Source organism: Azolla caroliniana, unplaced genomic scaffold (assembly GCF_043228905.1).
Source record: "Azolla caroliniana isolate FFs.n. ecotype wild unplaced genomic scaffold, voAzoCaro1.0.p SCAF_9, whole genome shotgun sequence".
Classification (NCBI taxonomy): Eukaryota; Viridiplantae; Streptophyta; class Polypodiopsida; order Salviniales; family Salviniaceae; genus Azolla; species Azolla caroliniana.
Window position 1 is genome coordinate 20,869,032 of NW_028230444.1, and position 15,041 is coordinate 20,884,072.

A 15,041-nucleotide genomic window follows, 5' to 3' on the forward strand; every position below is an offset into this window, starting at 1 on the left:
ATTTCTTGTCCTTTTTTGCTTTTTGTTTTTTGCTTTTTGCGTTTTGCCTTCCTAGTTATGTTGGAAGAAGAGCGTGTTCGAGGGCTTCATGTATGATATGACTCTTCTTCGAATTCATATTCTAGAAGAACGATGGAAGGAGCGAGGTTGAGGAGAACTCACGTGTGATCCGATCCAATCAGAAGTGGATGATGATCCATCTCTCAACGCATAACGTTCTTGCATGCCTTCCCATATCTCTGGCAAATGACCAACCCATTGTCAGCCTCATCCTGTTACCATTATCATGGCATGTATCTTCACAACACTCACATTGCATCTTGACATGCTCCCATTCTGAGGACTATGTAGTCCAACATCTTGTCACACGTGTCATGACTATTCCATCACGTTATGTTTGGCATTGGTACCCCCTCGTTTGTCTTGTGCTTGTTCATTGTGCAAGCAACAAATTTACATAGTATTTGTTGTCATCGAATTCACATTTTGCCTAACTTATGACACATGTTTCGTTTCAATGAGTGGAGAGTTGAGTTACAATCCCATTAGGTACATTACTAATGTGTGATTTCTTATTAAACCTCAAAAGGTACACTGAGTTTTCATCGTGCCATCCCACGAAAGGTGTATGTTGCTTGTATATATATACCTTCTTTTGTGGAATCTCGATGAGCATAGAGAGTTTTTCCTAAATGTTGTATCATTCGGGATTTTTGTTGCTTGTGGATACATGCGTAAGCATCAGGTGCACCTGGAAAGTTTTATTGTGGTGCCACATAAGCTTGGATTTTTCGTAGCTCACAGTTGTATTGTTTGTTAAACCTCTTCAATTTATAAAAAAAGAGTAATTCATCATGCCACAATCATCATTGGTGTCCATTTGCCTCGTAATCATTGTTTTTTTGTCAAAAGCCAAAGTAGGGTGCAAATAGTTTAGTTTCAGACTGAAACAAAGCGATAAATAGTATTGTCGTCAAGGGGAGATCATCATGGAGTTTAACGTACAAAGTTAGCACATGCACCCTTAAGTGATTTACCATGGTGGGGCACTGACATTGTGGGCTTTAAGTAGGAGTTCGATGAAACATTAGGTTTAGGGTTTAAGGCTTAGAGATTGATGAAACATTAGGTTTAGGGTTTAGGGCTTAGAGATGGACGAAACATTAGGTTTAGGGTTTAGGTCTTAGAGATTGATGAAACATTAGTAAAGAGGAGTATAAAAAACATAACTATACTTCCCAAAAAAATTGTGCCAAATTTAGAAGGAAGGGGATTGAAGACATTAATTAGCATAGAGGAGTTTTGATAAACATATATACATAACTAGCAATGGGCATGGTTTTGGCTCAAACCGAACCAAACCGTTAACCCATGGTTTAACGGTTTATTGGTTCTAAATTTGTTTAATGGTTTGGATTTTCGACAAACAGTTTGGTTTCGGTTCTAAAACTCGGGTTTATAGGTTTAATTTAAAGGTTTATAGTTTTTTGGTTAACCATTTTTTACCTTAATAGTTTATTAATTTAATGGTTTTTTATTGATTTAATAAATTGAACTCGAATGCTTATTTAATTTAGGGAAAAGTACCAGGATACCCCTGGAAGTTCGTCTATTTACCAGAATGCCCTTGGAAGTTCCAAATTTATCAAATTACCCCTATGTCCAAAAAAATACACTTTATAAAGTAATTATACACTCAAATCTACAAGCCCTATTTACCAGAATACCCTTAAACCTAAATTTATTTACCATAATGCCACTATATATCTATTTTGATCAATTTATACCACTTTTATTTTTCAAAATACATCATAAATCAAACTAAATTATCAAAAAATTTCAATCGAAAGGTCACCTTAAAATCCAATTCTATGAATTTACACCGAATTATACTGGCTTAATCCCATAAAACCAATTTTGTCATTGAAGTGACCAAAATTTAATCTTAAAACCAAAACATTTGATCGCACACCAAATTTTACCATTGCGATGCCATTTTGAAGCCAAAATCCATGAATTTGCGGCCAAAATGTTAAACCAAATCTCATGAAAAACTTTACTACCAAAATGTCATTTTAAACGAAATCTCACCTAACACTTGCTATTAAAATGCCATCTTAAACCAAATTACACGATTTTACACTCGCAAACCAAAATTAATTATCGAAATGTAATAATTGCATGTTATTGAAATTGTTTGTGAATCCGCAAATTCATGGAATTTTGGCTTCAAAATGGCATCCCAATGGTAAAATTTGGTGTGTGATCAAATGTTTTGGTTTTAAGATTAAATTTTGGTCACTTCAATCACAAATTTAACTTTTATGGGATTAAGCCAGTACAACTCGGTGTAATTTCATAGAATTGGATTTTAAGGTGACCTTTCAATTGAATTTTTTTATATATAATTTAATTTTGATAATTTAGTTTGATTTATGATGTATTTTGAAAAATAAAAGTGGTATAAATTGGTCAAATAGGTATATAGTGGCATTATAGTAAATAAGTTTAGGTTTAAGGGTATTATGGTAAATAGAGCTTGTAGATTTAAGTGTATAATTTTACTTTATAAAGTGTATTTTTTTGGACATAGGGGTAGTTTGGTAATTTTGGAACTTCCAGGGGCATTATAGTAAATAGACGAACTTCTAGGGGTATCCTAGTACTTTTCCCTTTAATTTAATGTATTTTTGTTTAGGAAAAAGTACCAGGATACCCTTGGAAGTTCGTCTATTTACCAAAATGCCCCTAGAAGTTCCAAAATTACCAAACTACCCCTATTTCCAAAAAATTACACTTTATAAAGGTAATTATACACTCAAATATTTGGTAAATAGGGCTAGTTCGAGTCCATTTCTTCTATCTTTGGTAAATAGGGCTTGTAGATTTGAGTGTATAATTACTTTATAAAGAACGTGTAATTTTTTGGACGTAGGGGTAGTTTGGTAAATTTGGAACTTCTCGGGGCATTCTGATAAATAGACGAACTTCCAAGGGTATCCTTGTACTTTTCCCTTTTGTTTATTTAGATATTTAATTAATTTGATTTAAAAGTTTTATTAAATGGTTCAGTTTCATTTCAACTTTTCCGTAAACGGTTTAGTTTGGTTATTGTTTTATATAAACGGTTCGGTTCGGTTTCATCGCCGAACCGTGCTCACTATACATAAGTAGTTTTATGTACTTCCCAAAATTTCTCTGCTGAAGCTTGAGGAAAGGGATTGCAAGAGCAAGAAGAAAATAGAAAGAAAGAAAGGGATCAGAGCTCCTGGCTATGGCGGCCTGTCTCTCTCCTTCCTCCTCCGACCACCTGCAGAAACAAAGAGATCCCCTGTGGTTACCTCTCACAGAAGTTGTTTGTTTCTCTTCCTCCTCCCTTGCAGCTTTGTTCAGACATCACTCGATTATATCTGCAAGTATCGATCATAAACTACCATCTCAGGGTCAGTCTTCTTCCTCTCTTCCATGGTCTCGTATCAGCAAGAAATGTTTTACGCTTTAAAGGACGGAGGAAGGAGAGCATAAATGACTAGAACCTCAATCAGAAGAATGAGAAGGAAGTGGTGAAAGTTTTCAGTTGTAAAGGCATTTTCAGGGAACAGAGGTTTGAATGTTATCAGCCGTACACCTGCCATAGATAGAGTGTTATCAGCCGTTGGATATTTCCTTCCATTCCTCGATGGGATGCAATACGGACACAGTTTCCTTCAATAGAGGTCATCGTCAGACCAATTGTCCCCCTCCTCCATCTCTACTCGAGCATCCCATATGCAAATTTTGTGGTTTTCTTCACAATCTACCTTGCTCTTGTCAAAAACCCCAGCTTTCCAGGGTATGTCAGGTTCAATGCAATGCAAGCATGTGTCTTGGATGTTCTTATTGTTATACATCTCATCGTTCAGAGGATCTTCAGCCCAAAGAGTGGATTCGGTCTTGATCTTATCATCCTGTTCTACAATGTTGTCTTTGTTTCGCTTCTTGTGATTGTGGTTTTTGGCATGACTTATGATCTCTTCATGTTTCGTAGCTCTCATGATTGTTGTTTAAGTTGACACGTGATGTTAGAATAAGAAATTTAGTTGGTACTCTATAAATGATTTGGGAATTGAGAAGTGCACATTAGCAGCTGAGGTCTAATATTATATCCAATTGTTTTCAGGGCATAATCGAAGCTCTCATATTTTAATACGTTCAGTCTATTTGAATGTCAGAAGGTGCTACCAGGCCCTAAATCAGCAGATATGGGAAATCATAAACTTAGAAGCTGTTTGTGCTAATGGTTTTTCACATGACATGTATATTTTGGATTCCTTGCTGAAGAATATATAGGTTTGGATGGCCATAGATTTATTGGAGATCTGTTGATTGACTTAAAAGTTTCATAAGAGTGCAGTAAAGGGGAAATACTCCAATGCAAACTTGTATTTAAAAAGTGGCTTTTCTGAGAATCAGACGAAACCATTGCAGAACTTATGTTTGTATAACTTTCATATGTGCAGGTAGGGATTGTGTACTTGAATAGCTTTGTGGTATTAGACCTGTGATTCATTCACCTTTATCAACATAATCTTCGCTTTCCATTGTGAACTGAGAAATGGTAATATATGTGTATAATTATATACATATGACGGAGACAAGTGCAAAATGTTATTTTTTTACGTGGTTGGTGTTTCTTAATCTTGTCAACTGATGTGGTTCAAAGCTTGCACATATTTTTGTTGAAGAATGTTAAAGAGAAGTGTTTAGTGAAATGATGTTCACTTCATTCTATTAATTGCAGCTGTGACATTCTGTGTGTTGTGCAGACGACGAGGACGAAGACGAAAATCTTATGGTGGATCATGGCCATGTCCATGTCCATGTCCATCCTGATCCTGATCTCATGCTCATGGATTGCTCCTCCTATCCACCCCCATCATCTGAGAATTCCTTAGATCCCATCAGACCCTTCTCCATCTCCCTGGCACTGTTGATTATGGTGACTTCGATTGGAACAATGCTGTGCCTTACAAGCTACTCAGAGATGCGTGGATTCATGCCTCCCTTCTTCTGGTCGTCTGAGCTTTCACCATCTCCTTTCAGTAACAAGTATCGTCTTCGTCAGTCCAGGAACTTGTGAAAAGGTTAGATTTTTTCACTGCATCTGTGTGAAGTGTCAGTTTCTTGGTAGGATCATAGCGTTTTGAACTGTGAAGGGGTTAATTTTAGTCCCTATATCTGTGTGTGTGTGCATGTTTCTTGTTCGACCTAGTACAAACTGTGGAGAGCTGAGATCTGATCACTGTCTCTATCTGCCTGTCTATTATTTGATTTCTGAATGTTTAGGAAAGCTTAGATTTGATCGCTCTTTGTCCGTCAGTTTCTTTTTCAAACTGTGAAAAATATTCACTATCTCTCTTTCTCTATCTGTTGCTTGGCTAACGTGTGAAAGGTTTAGATTTTGTTCACTCTCACACTCTGTGTGTGTGCATTTCCTTTATCGAATATGTTACACCATACCACGTTTTGTACAATACTAGAACTCTTTTAGCTTAAGTTCTATTTTTATTTTATTTTTTTAGTTCTGATGATTGGATAAATACCCCATTTTGTTGTACACCAATTATCTCATGGGCCAAATTTGGCCTTATAAGACGTTAATATATCTTTCTTTCTTTCTCTCTTACACACACACAGTCTCTCTCTATGTTTTGTATCACTCTGTCAATGGCCAGATTTTATCACTCACTCACTCACACGCACACACACATTGTGTTTTGTATCACTCTGTCAATGGCCAGATTTTATCACTCACTCACTCACACGCACACACACATTGTGTTACGCAATGGTCTCCTTCTTACCAATGTAAAAATGGTATTTGGTTGGCCTTTATATGCGCAAGGTTTGATTTTGATCACTTCTCTGTGCATAGATTACATCGTTAGCCAATGTTTTGGTTTTGATTAGATTAGCTTGTGTGCGTGTGTCACCTTTCAATTTGTTCCTATGTTTAATGTCTTTCTTGTCTTGCTATGCAAACGTGCATTATAAGTCTGTATGCTTCGTCAATTTCTCTCTTTGTGCATAAGGTCAGATTGTATTTTGAGTCCAAATGATGGAAATGCTATATTTGATCTCTCTTTCAAAATGCATAAGATTAAATAAGTATTCCAAAATGTGTATGATTAGATTAGTTTTGTATTTCAATATTGCTTAAATTTCTGTGATTTGATTACAATTGGGCCTTTACAGCCCAACACTTCAGGTGCTACAACCACCACCTAATTAGGGGTCACCGCCAAATATAAAAACCATGCCTGATGTTGAGCCGAAGGTATCAAGATACCCTCCCCCCCCAATCCGAATCCGTCCAACCAACTAGAGAAGTATCGATCCATCCACTAGGTTGTAATGAATTCTTGGATTGGAAGCTTAGATATGTGAGACCCATATCCTTGGTATATTGGAGATATCGTAGAACGCATTTAAGAGCTTGCCAATGTGCAAGTCCAGGATTTTGCATAAATCTAGAAAGAAATCTTGTACAATAAGAAAGATCGGTATGAGTGCAACTCACAAGATACCTTATACAACCTAAGATTTGGTGTCCTTCTATGCGATTTCGGGTGACCTTGATTCCAAGACAATATTTGAGAGGTCCAAGATCTTTCATTGGGAACTTCTCCTTTAATTGATTTATTGTCTTCCTTATTGAAGCTATAGAATTAGAAGCAATCGGTAAATCATCCACATAAACACCAATAATTACATAGATGGCGCCTTCCTTGCGAATATAGATATTTGGTTCGGCTTGAAGACGATTGAAGCTGATGGAGATAAGATAAGTATGTAATTTGAAATGCCACATCTGCGAAGATTGTTTTAGACCATATAATGATTTGTGGAGTTTACAAACATAGTTCGGAAATTGAGGATCTAAAAAGTAACTTGCTTGCTCCATATAAATCTCCTCCTTGAGATCTCCATGTAGAAAAGCGGTCTCAATGTCGAGATGATGGAGTTCATGGTTAAGGCTCACGGAAATAGAGAACATTAGCCGTAGAGGCACCATTTTTAAGGTAGGTGCAATTGTATCTTTAAAATCTATGCCGGGGATTTGTGAAAATCCTCTACAACAACACGTGCCTTAAATCGAACCACAACGCCATGGGCGTCTGTTTTCTGGTAAGGACCCATTTGCATGAAATAACACTTCGATCTTTGGGGTGTGGAACTAAGGCCCAAGTCTTATTCCGACTTAAAGCATCCATTTTGGGTTGCATTGCGGCCTCCCATTGCATAGCATTGGGACAATGAAGAACCTTTTCTGGTGTTAAGTCAAAAACTTGATCGTGATCATCCATATCATTATTGTCGACATCAACCAATAGCATTTCAATTGGTTTAGAAATCTCCATAAGTTCATTAATATTCTTAATTGTTCTTTTGATTTTGGTTTTCTTGATTTTAATTGTTGAAAATGCTCTTCATCCTTAAGATTTGAGTTTAGTGAAACACGAAGAAATGAGTTTTTGGAGAAATTTTTATGTGAGACATCCTTATTAGTTCCTCCGGGGTCGTTGAAATTATCACCAACTTTAGGGGAGATATCAAGAGAGGATGAAGACGACAAAACATGAGTTGGAGTACATAGACTTTCTTCATTCATTTGATGAAGTTTTTCCATTGGTGACTTTGATTGTTGTCCATCATCTTCATCTTTACTTGGTTGATTTGGATGGTAGTGGCGAACACTTGATTTAAATGGGATTTGATGATGATAATGTGTTACTTTACTTTGAATTGTTGCATCCTCGTCAAGCTTTCGCACTCGTTCTCTAGTAATAGCCTTTCTACTCTTTTCTATGCGAGATATTCAAAGGCATTAGTACGTTTGTATTAATATTTTGATGACAATGTTCTACCTTGGTTGGGATATTTGATAAGAGACTCTCCTCATCGAACATAACTGATTGGCTAAATAAAGATTTCCTTGTCCTGAGATTAAATAATTTGTAGGCTTTGACTTTGGCCGATTCTCTATAACCAACGAAAATTCCTTTTCTAGCATGTGGATCTAACTTTCTCCTTTTCTCTTGTGGAATGTGACTGTATGCCGTGGCACCAAATACACGAAGGTGTGAAAGATTTGGTTTGTGGCCAAACCACATTGCATATAGAGTATTCAAACCAAGAGGTTTATGAGGTGATTGATTTTGAAGGTAGCAAGCGGTTGCAATCGCCTCTTGCCAAAATTGATTGTGAAGCCCCGAAACTTGTAGCATACTAAGACTAGCGTCCAAGAGTGTTCGATTCTTACGTTCGGTGACTCCATTTTGTTGTGGATTATAAGGAACGGTATGTTCATGCCTAATGCCATGCTCTTGACAAAACTTTATCCATACATGTGAGAAATATTCACCACCATTGTTCGTTCTTATTGTGTTTATTTTACTTTGACATTGATTTTCCACATAAACTTTATAAGTTGAGAAACCATTAAAATCCTCGGATTTTGCTTTCAAGAAATATATAATTGTGAATCTTGTATGATTGTCAATAAATGAAATAAAGTACTTGTTACCAATGACGTGGTTGGCATTGGACCACATAAATATGAGTGAACTAATTGTAGCCTTCTTTCGGTTTGACTCACACATTGTTGGAATTGTTGACGACTTTGTTTTCCGAAAATACAACCTTCACATAATGGTAAGTGCCTAAAAGGTGTTGTTGGCATTCCTTCACTTAACTTGACAAAACTTTATCCATACATGTATGCCATGCTCTTGACAAAACTTTATCCATACATGTATGCCATGCTCTTGACAAAACTTTATCCATACATGTGAGAAATATTCACCACCATTGTCCGTTCTTATTGTGTTTATTTTACTTCGACATTGATTTTCCACATAAGCTTTATAAGTTGAGAAACCATTAAAAGCCTCGGATTTTGCTTTCAAGAAATATATAATTGTGAATCTTGTATGATCGTCAATAAATGAAATAAAGTACTTGTTACCAATGACGTGGTTGGCATTGGTCCACATAAATCTGAGTGAACTAATTGTAGCCTTCTTTCGGTTTGACTCGCACTATGTTGGAATTGTTGACGACTTTGTTTTCCGAAAATACAATCTTCATATAATGGTAAGTGCCTAAAAGGTGTTGTTGGCATTCCTTCATTTAACTTGTGTATTTGAGTGGTTTTTCATCGACTTTGGATTCAAATGTCCAAGACGATAATGCCAAAAGTAGGGTGGTATTGGTGATGATGTTGCCTAATGTTGTGTGTTGCCTAATGTTGTGTGTGCTTCAATTTGTGTTTCCTCCATCATTTGAAGAGGATAAAGGCGGCCAAGTTTTGGGCATGATGTTAACATTTCACCATTTGGTAGTTTATGTTTAATAATAGCACAATTTGAGTCGAATTCGATAATAGTTCCATATGTTGTTGCTTCACTAACTGATAATAATTTTTTTGTGATACTTGGAACATAGTGAACATTTGGAATTCTCATTGACCTTGTTTGATTAATGGAAAGGTGAACTCCTTTTCCAATTGTGGCTTTTGTGCCATTGTCTCCAAATTGAACTTCTAGGGCTCATGGAAGTGTTTTATAATTGTGGAGCAAGTTCTTGTTGTGAGGGAGATGGTGTGTTGCACCAGTGTCAAGCAACCAAAGATTTGAGGCATTCTCTGATTTTGCTACCGCCATATACGCTTCTATTTTGTTAAATCCACTTTCACCTTTTGTTTGTACTACTTCCATCTCACACATGAATGCTTGTATAAAATTGTTGTCTCCATCTTCATATTCTTTAGTATTGGATTGTAATGAGGCATTGCTTGCTTGTGGAAAGAATCTTCTACCTTTTCCCTTTTGGTCGTATTGTTTCTTTTGACACTCGCGTTCAAGATGGCCCGGTTTGTTGCAATATCTACAAAAAATTGTAGACATGGTGATTGCACTTGCTCCTCCTTGGATGAAATTTTTGGAATGTCTTCGGCGTGTGGTAATTGCCTTTGTAAGAATTGCCTTTGTAATGATGCCTCATGGATGCCGCCATTGCCATGTGACTTGTGTCTGTTTGACCATTTGGTAGTTTATGGTGAAATAAATGTTAACAACATCATGCCCAAAACTTGGCCGTCTTTATCCTCTTCAAATGATAGAGGAAACACAAATTGAAGCACACACAACATTAGGCAACATCACCACCAATACCACCCTACTTTTGGCATTATCGTCTTGGACATTTGAATCCAAAGTCGATGAAAACCATTCAAATACACTAGGTAAGTGAAGGAATGCCAACAACACCTTTTAGGCGCTTACTTTCGGAAAACAAAGTCGTCAACAATTCCAACATAGTGCGAGTCAAACCGAAAGAAGGCTACAATTAGTTCACTCATATTTATGTGGTCCAATGCTAACCACGTTATTGGTAACAAGTACTTTATTTCATTTATTGACGATCATACAAGATTCACAATTATATATTTCTTGAAAGCAAAATCCGAGGATTTTAATGGTTTCTCAACTTATAAAGTTTATGTGGAAAATCAATGTCAAAGTAAAATAAACACAATAAGAACGGACAATGGTGGTGAATATTTCTCACATGTATGGATAAAGTTTTGTCAAGAGCATGGCATTAGGCATGAACATACCGTTCCTTATAATCCACAACAAAATGGAGTCACCGAACGTAAGAATCGAACACTCTTGGACGCTAGTCTTAGTATGCTACAAGTTTCGGGGCTTCACAATCAATTTTGGCAAGAGGCGATTGCAACCGCTTGCTACCTTCAAAATCAATCACCTCATAAACCTCTTGGTTTGAATACTCTATATGCAATGTGGTTTGGCCACAAACCAAATCTTTCTCACCTTTGTGTATTTGGTGCCACGACATACGGTCATATTCCACAAGAGAAAAGGAGAAAGTTAGATCCACATGCTAGAAAAGGAATTTTCGTTGGTTATAGAGAATCGGCCAAAGTCAAAGCCTACAAATTATTTGATCTCAAGACAAGGAAATCTTTATTTAGCCGATCGGTTATGTTCGATGGGGAGGGTCTCTTATCAAATATCCCAACCAAGGTAGAACATTGTCATCAAAATATTAATACAAACGTACTAATGCCTTTGAATATCTCGCATAGAAAAGAGTACAAAGGGACTATTACTAGAGAATGAGTGTGAAAGCTTGATGAGGATGCAACAATTCAAAGTAAAGTAACACATTATCATCATCAAATCCCATTTAAATCAAGTGTTCGCCACTACCATCCAAATCAACCAAGTAAAGATGAAGATGATGGACAACAATCAAAGTCACCAATGGAAAAACTTCATCAAATGAATGAAGAAAGTCTATGTACTCCAACTCATGTTTTGTCATCTCTCTCTCTCTCTCTCTCTCTCTCTCTTTAATTTTTCACATGGTATCAGAGTGACATACATCACGTTAGATTGATCCGGACAATCTATACAAGATGTCGTTGACCACCGATACAAAAAACCAATCGGACTTTGTTGGAAATCCAATCAATGTTGTATCATCAAATCAAATGGCAAGAAAGTATGTGGTGGAGAAACTCACCGATCACAATTATAGAATGTAGAGACGAGAATGGAGTTAATTCTCGAAAGAACAAATCTTATAGCAATCGTAAATGGTTCTGAAGTCATTCCATCAACAGAACCGGAATTGAGCTATTGGAAAAGTAGAGATCTAGATGTAAGAATGGAGATAATCATGCATCTAAGTGATCGACAAGTTGATCATGTTCAAAGTCTTGGATCCGCACGCAATGTGGGATCATCTTCAACAATTACACCAACCCTCCGATAGTACAATCAAAATCTTCTCCTACTGAACCCTAATGAACATGGAGATATGTGAAGGAGAACCAACGGACACCTTCATAAGCAATTGGCAAGGACAACTCGATGCTGCAATCTCAGCAGGTAACATTATTGATGAAAAATCAAAATGTGAAATCCATATTAGTTGCAAGCATATTTTTTTCGATTATGAAGTTAGAAGAGACCTATAACAGTTAATTACCCACGTTGTGGATAGCTGGTTAAGAGCCTATTCTCACTAATGTCCCCATTTATGGTGACCAACCAGTCCAATACTCTATATTAGGCCCAATATGAAGTCTTCTTCCTTGTCATTTTTTCTCTTTTTGATGACATTGCCTAATAACAAATTTATTTTTAGTTCTTTTACTTGATTTCATGAGTTGTTGGAAATCAGATAAGTCAATGTTGCATGGTCAATTTAGAATGAGGGGCAATGGTCCCCAGAATGGAGGAGCCAAGTTTGATCGGTCCGGTGATTGGCATGTGGTTGGTTCAGTTAGCATTAGTTCCCGATGTATTTAGAGTTTTGTGAATCTGATTGTAAAATTGTGCTTTATAAGGTTTCGTTAGGTTAGGAAGTACATAAGGACATTTAAATGTTATAAATGAGTGGATAGCTGAGTTAACTATGGTTTTTTTTTGAGGAATTGACACTTTATAGCATGGGCGAAACTTGTCTTACTTGGTTGCATAAAACTTAACTTACCATATTCAAACAAACATCTTTTGAGTAGAACTTAAAATCTGTCTTTAGAGGTAATGGTGAGACATTTTAGTGTGCTCAAATCAGCACATTTCCCAAGCTGATTTGCTCACCTTTCTGATATTTTCATTGGAGAGTACTTGAAAGCTCTACATGTGACCTTTATTCCAGAAACGGGAATAAATTTTTGTATGTAATTTTAGGGTTTTGGCTCTTATTTTATGAGTTCAGGAGCAGTATAGCTTCTTGGATGTGAAATTAAAGATAAGTTTTCCCTGATTTTGAAAACATAGCTAAATTGGTTGTTTTATTGAGGTTTTCATGGTTCCGTTGACAATATTTTATCATTGCCTTCCTCAAAAAGTGACAAATGTCTAGTTGTGGGTGAAAATATTACAAACAAAGGAATTTACATCCAATGATTGACCTGATAGAAAATGTTATTGAAGAAGTTTCATTATCAAATCACAAAACTCAACAATTACCAGATATTTCTGGAGATGTTCTATTAAGACGTTGAGCCATTGAGGTAAGCTGAGATGTCTTTACATCATAAGATATCTCATATATGTTATAAATACAATTCCAGAACTGATGCCAAATCCCAAATTTGCGGGATACATGTATACCCCTCAAGTTCAATCTAGTGGAAGCTCTGTATGTTCGGAATCTAGCCTTCAACCTATTACCTACTGCAGCTCTCAATATACTCAAACCTCATGTTACTTTGGGATGATAAAGTTATCATTTGGATGTGGCATCAGCCCTTGCATTTGATTAATCTTCATATGCGTAGCTATTTTTATACTAGGCCTCCTCAAGTTCCTTGCATCGGTACAACATTGGTACAGGCTTCAATCCTTCCAGTCAACGGCGAAAGCAGTATGTATTTAGTATTTAGTTTCGGTTTCTTCCATGGTTGCACCATCATCATGCTCAGTACTTTGTTTCACTTAATGGGAAACAACTTAACTGTGTTGACTTCCTGTTGAGTTGCAATCTCCTCAGTTGACTGGTCTGCTGCAGTTTTTCTTGTGACAACCAAATTTGGCTCTTCATTGCACAAAATCTTTTCATTCATGCCTATAGCAAACATATTAAGATGCAGTATCATTATCCTCATGAGCAATTCCTTTCTTGAGTGTTGCAACTACTCTAAGTTGGGCCATTATTTTAATGGCCCTTCCCTCACTATTTGCCTATCCAGCTATGATCCAGCTTCAACCATATGTTACTTTGCTCTAGTATGCAGATTTGAGCTCGTTTCCTGCAGCACACCCACGAGACTTGTCACCTCTCATAGCATTATTATAGACCTGAAATTTTTTCTTTGTGAAGAAGGCTCATTCTCTTTCATGTTTTTGTAATAGATGAATAGATGAATCTTTCTTTTTCTTCAGGCGATCTTTGTGTTCAAACTGCTGAGATATTATATTAGATTAGTCTTTCTGTGCAGAAGTTCATTTTCTTGAAATGATCTTTGTGTAAATTGAATATTAGCATTTCATATATTTTCAGAGTGATGAGCTGAAAGAACGTCTTGTGAAACTCCAAGAAATAGCAAATGCTAAAAGCTATAATGAACTCGTCAAAGATGTTTCATGGAATCAACAACGGGAGCCTGAATACTTCTCATCATACAAAGAACGGCTTGGTTTTGGTACATTGAATTTTTTATGTTGAAAACTGCACTTTATAATGGAAAGAATAAAGCTATTATTGATATTGGTGAGAGGCTCAAGGAGATGAAATTGAAAGGATCTTATTTCTGTTTAATTATGTTGAGTACACACAATTTGAAAATTAATGGTTAAAAACGACGAGGTAGTTTGAACTGCTTTGGTTTGGTATGTGAGTGTGGTGTTGAAAACTGCATATTTATGACGGAGAGAATAAAGTTATAACTGATTTTACTGGAGAGGGTCTAAGAATGGCATTTATGTAGATATGTCAAATGTGCACCATTTGAAAAGTCTTCTTGTTACCGTGAAAATTACTGGCCATTTGGATGGACTACTCATTCTTAAATTCCAAGGAAAATATTGTTGGAAATGATTGTGTTCATGACATAATTAGAAACTTTGATTGTGTTCCGTCAAACTTTTTAGATTTTGTTTAGAATAAAAAATATTCGTTTACTAAAATGTTGCATGTTTCTTGGGATTGGATGTTTTCTCATCATGTTTATACACGAGTCTGATCATTATTATTCTTCATTTTAAAATGTGGATTTATACCGCAGGGTTACATGTTATAGTTATAATGTTTACTGGATACTTCGTTGGACACGCGTTCTTCCAGTCTTCTCAATTGGGTGGAAGCCCAGTTCTGGTATGTATCAATTCTTATGATCCTTTGAATGGTTTTGTTTGTAAAAGAGGGGAGATATGGGTACAATTACTAATAGTATGTTAACTCTGCAGGATGCTGCAGGAGGTGTCCTTGGTATGGTAATTGGGATGCTTGTAGAGACT

General features: G+C 36.4%; 1 pseudogene across 1 annotated transcript in view; it reads left to right on the forward strand.

Annotated features, from left to right (window-relative positions):
- Positions 1-3,851: 3,851 nt before the first annotated feature.
- Positions 3,852-15,041, forward strand: part of LOC147860568 (uncharacterized) — an 11,858-nt pseudogene continuing 668 nt past the window's right edge. Inside the window, exons 1-7 of the transcript XR_015530199.1 lie at positions 3,852-4,041; positions 4,160-4,266; positions 4,500-4,540; positions 4,935-5,123; positions 14,086-14,227; positions 14,810-14,898; positions 14,991-15,041. The exon at positions 14,991-15,041 is cut by the window's right edge and continues 668 nt beyond it. The product of XR_015530199.1 is annotated as an uncharacterized LOC147860568 (transcript). The remainder of the gene's footprint in view (positions 4,042-4,159; positions 4,267-4,499; positions 4,541-4,934; positions 5,124-14,085; positions 14,228-14,809; positions 14,899-14,990) is intronic.